Below are 4,760 nucleotides of genomic sequence, written 5' to 3'. Positions count from 1 at the left end.
CCTTGAATCACTAGGAGAGGATATTTTATGAATTTCCTGGGAATCAGTTAACTGCTTTTATGTTTCCATGTGTTCTGCTAGAAGGACTATATTGTAACTGTTCTTTGACAGAGGTAAACATGAGCAACCAGACTCTTGAGACACTGAGAAAACCCAAGTGAGTCCTGAGATTTTCATATCTAACCAACTGAAACTGTGGAAAATAGATTGGTTTATGTCAAACTGAGGCAATATAAGCCTTAGTGCTCTTTTCCTAAAAGTGGTCTAATAATTTGAGGGTAAAAATGGTTTATTTTGGGTTATTTAATGACTCAGCCTAGTTTTCTTTAAAAAAAGATATATGAATCAACGATATACATCCATTAGCTGAATCCGAACTGTGATAGAAACTCCTCTTTTAGAAAGTATATTACTTGTGAAAGGTTGACAGCTACTGAGTTATTTTGCAGCACTCCTGAGCTGGATGAAATGTAAAATCATAAAGACTAATCAGAACAGGATATTTTTAGTCCATTGCAGGGAACTATGAGGATATTTAATTAAAAATGTCTCTTAAAGGATGGTTTGACTGTTTCTTGCAAAAAAATTGAATTTCTGATGCAATTTAAAAAAGGTAACAAAACTCAGACCTGAGACTTGCAACCACAAGAAGTATGTTCAGAACCACCTGTTTACAAATACAGGTAAAAAGGAATTGCAGGTTGCTATAATTTTGGTTTTTTGTTGGTAACTTGTGTAATACTATATGGAAAATGTTGATAACAGTAAATCCTATTCTGTTCTGTATTTTCTATCTACAGGAGATAAATCAAATGGAAAAAGCCTCACCCTGCATAAAATTAAACAGCAAACTCTGCGTGTGTCTGTGTGCATGTGTGTATGCATGTACTGCTGGTGGCATTCTTGTTTTCAAGTCGAAGTTTCATTGATGGGTGACTTACCATAAACTTAAAGTGTACAGCAGACTGTTTTTGTGTGGTGCCTGCTGCTTATTTCAGGAGCTGCTCTTTCCCACTCCAAGCAAGCATAACGCGTTGCAGCCCTGTCAGCATCCCACCAGCCTCGTGACAGGGATGGATGCTGAAATTCCAGAAGCTCTTTTCCCACTGCTGACCTGGAGTAGAAATCGCTTTGGTGGTGAAGGGGCTGCACTGGGCTCTCAGGGTGCTGCAGTGGGAGGCATTGGTGGCTCTGGCATTACTCTGCAGGTGTTGAATATCTGAGGGGTCTCTGGCAGAATTATTTCATGGGCACCTGGGTGTGTGAGCACAATGGGTGTTTGCTGGCCCAGCTCTTGTGGTGACCAGGGCTGGGGTTGGCTCTGGGGCTCCTCTGGCTGCTGGAGTTGTTGAGATCCAGCCCATCCCTACAGCTCTGCACAGTCCCCTGGCCCATGTGAAAATGCACAAAGTTTCTTCTAAATATTAATTTAATACCCTTTCCAACTTGACAGCCTCCTTTTAAATGAAAACATTTATGTTGAGCAAAAGGCACATTTGCTTCTCCAAATAAACGGAATTATGTTCCAAGATCTGACTTAATCCTGAGGCTCTTATACTGTACGGTAAGTAGAAAAGAAAGAGGATTGCTCGGAGGAGCAGGGGTTAGCAGGATCAGGCACCATTTTATATCATGTCTCTCTTTTTCCTTTTGGTATTTCATACACCTTCTTCAGAACTCCCACTGGCTGTTGGCAACAAAGTCAAAGTAACTTCACATCTATTACCTACTGGCAGACAAACTACTAATTGAAAATGAGAGATGACACAGAGAGCACCCATCCAGCTTTCCTGCTAGGAAGTTTTGAGGGTTATTAAACAAACCAAAAATGCCATTCTTCCACAGGTACTTTTATCATTGTCATGTCCTTTTAAAATTTATTACAGGATTTTTTCTCAAATGTGTTGTAACTAGTACATTGTTTTCTTTGTGAAACTGTGTTGAAGACCTGCACTGACGTTTCAAAGGGTTTGAGAGATGTTTACAGAGTAATGGTGCCATTTGTATTTGCCTTATTTCTAAAAACAGAATTTCTCATCAGATAACATTAAAATATTTTTGTATTAGGTTTTGTGTGTTTTCATGACATTTATATGTTCTATTTAAGATTTTGTACCTGATCCTATGTTCCCAGGCTAATTAAGGAAAGTGGGATCAAAAGTTTTATTGTTTCTACAAGTCAATCTTTTTTACAACCCTGGGTTTTTTTTATAACTGCTGGTTTCGGTACTCTCTGAATTCAATTATTTGGGTTTTGTTTTAGGTTTTTTTCTGCTAAAGTCCTGAGGTACCTGTATTCCAACTGGTAGATTGTACATTTAGAATGTCTAAAGGTAAAAGAAGGCTGGGCAAGAGAAGTAGTTTGTTTAGTGGCTGCATTCAAATGAGTCTTGAAAGACGAAAATGAAGTCTGAATGAAATTTATTGTGTCAGAATTTCCTTTGTGGGCTGCAAAAAAAATGTAGTATGAACCAGACAGAGAAAGTTTTGCAAACTTAATTTTGAAGCTGAACCCTTCTCTTGGAAAAAAAAAACAAAAGAAAAAAAAAAATTCCAAACAAAATTTGTGAAAGCTGAGAATTAGTTTTTCTTGTGCAAAGAGAATTCCTGGCTGGTACTTTGTACACTGCTATGTTGTGACCTGGTTACAGAATTTGGTACACGGACAAAAATTGGGCCCAGCAAATGACACAGTCAGTGTCAGAGGCCAAGGTGAAGCTTTGTTTCTGCCTTCTCCTCAGGCTGAGCCTTCGTGGGAGCCCAGCTTCATGTAACAGGGGTTCTGCAATCCCTACTGCCCGCACCTCCCTGCTCCCTCCTCCCTGCAGCACCTTCCCATCCCTTCTTCCATCTGACAGAACAAGGGAATGGCTTTTTGCCTGTCCAGCCCACAGACCCAGCTCAGCAGAGACCCAGCCAGGGTTCCTGCCTGGGGCTGATACCCCACAGGGACCCCAGGACACCCCCTGGAGCTGTTTGGACAGACCAGGGATGATGAAACTTTCCTTGTCACTGAGATCAGGCAGGTGGTGGTGGCCTGCACCAGCCCGTGTCCCATCTGCACACATGGGGTGGTCCTGGGCGAACAGATCTTTCTAGAAACAAGTTTATCAGCTGTGGTGCCTGGTTTCGTGCACAGGGCCAAAGTGAGCCAGAAATACAGGAGATTTCCAAGCTGTGTCTCCACCACTTGCAGGGTTTGGGTCTTGCTGCTGTAATTCTGGAGTGAAGTGAACAATCTGTGGTAAGAAAACAAAGCAATGTTTTAACCTTTTGCACTGAAAATTATCAAAAGCAACATTCAGATTTAAAATCAACTCGTTTTTTTTTCTGACAGAGATGTTGCAGGAAACATTTTAGCCAGTTCCAGGTTGAAACCAGCTCACTTTTTCTTTTTAGATTCAAATTTAAACTAGCTGTTATTCAAAGTTTTTAAAGGGACATACACAACATCATTCTTCAGCATGACATTTGAGTCTTACCCCCTACCAGGAAGGATACCTTAACCTCCCTGTTGCTTGAAAAGACTAGAGAGAAAAATAGCTTGGGTTTTTGTATATCACTTCACATGGTCACTTGGTACTACTTGGAGTAAAGTGAGTTCATTGTAACTCTGCTGCTTTGTGTTTCACCTTTCAGTTTACATGGGACTTTCTGTCGCTGCACAGACATGGACAGAGTAAAACAAATACGAAAAAGCAAAGTAAAGTTTGCCCTCAGAACAATCACCATGTGGATTATGTGAGCTACATGAGCTAGACACAGGTGGGCTATGTGAAAAGAAGATTGTTTTGCAGGTGATTTTGGGACCATCAGGTTACTGATGTCTCTCTAAAAAAAAAAAAAAAATTAAGCTAAACCTACAGTGTAACTGTAATAGAAATTGGTTTTACAGAAACTGATTTAAACACAGCTGCGAAATTGATATGGGCAAATCTGTGAATATTTTTCTCTGTATTTTTTTTTTTAATACAATTCAAGGAAGGTGTTTGTTGGGTTTTTTGTTTGTTTGTTTATTTGATTTGTGACAGGGAAACAGACCACAGTTATGCAGCACAAATATATTAAAGTATTCTCTACATATCTCCCTATCTTTCTCAAGCCATTCCAACCAAAAGCTTTTGTAAGCGTGTGGGGGCAGCACTGACCTTTTAATTCTGTTTATACGATGACTAGAAAAAAAAAAATCCCTGATCAAGGAGGACTTGAACTTTTAGGAGTTGCCTCAAGATATTTTAGTGATTCCAACTTGAGGCTTTTTTGCAGGCAGCCAGCCCTGCTCTAGCACTCCCAGCTGGCAGCTGGCACCTGTGGGGTTGTCATCAATTTGAGGGAGACACAAAAGCACAAACAGCTGTCCCAGGAGGCCTGAGAGATGGACAGTGCTGAGGTCCTGTGCCTGTGAGCCTTTACATGTGGCTCAACATCTCAGAAGCCATTTTGCTTCTGCCAGCACTGGAGCCCAGTGCTGAGACTGGTGCTGGGGACGTGGTTCCTGGGTTGCTCTTTGCATTGGGCCAAGGTGCTCGCTGGGTGCTCACTGGCTCCAGAGGAACATATGGATCCTGCCCAGCAGTGCGTCCAGGCTGGGAGCATGGAAATTGTCAGGATGGCCTCTTTGGGAGCACCCTCTGCTACACCAGCCACCCTCCCTGCTGCCATCTCCCTTTCTGCCACACCACACAGGTGAGCAGAACCCAGAGAAGCCACACAGGTAGAGTGGGTGCTGCACCTCTGGCAGGGTCATGGCTCAGTAACAT

General features: G+C 41.8%; 1 long non-coding RNA gene across 1 annotated transcript; it reads left to right on the top strand.

The window, feature by feature from the left end:
- Positions 1 to 1,022: 1,022 nt before the first annotated feature.
- Positions 1,023 to 3,611, top strand: LOC139799970 (uncharacterized). Its single transcript, XR_011727529.1, has 2 exons — positions 1,023 to 1,845; positions 2,742 to 3,611. It is a non-coding gene; the product is annotated as an uncharacterized lncRNA (long non-coding RNA).
- Positions 3,612 to 4,760: the final 1,149 nt, after the last annotated feature.

This window comes from Heliangelus exortis, chromosome 9, assembly GCF_036169615.1.
Source record: "Heliangelus exortis chromosome 9, bHelExo1.hap1, whole genome shotgun sequence".
NCBI lineage: Eukaryota > Metazoa > Chordata > Aves > Apodiformes > Trochilidae > Heliangelus > Heliangelus exortis.
The sequence above is the reverse complement of the archived record's forward strand: the minus strand, read 5'-3'. Positions and strand labels throughout refer to the sequence as shown.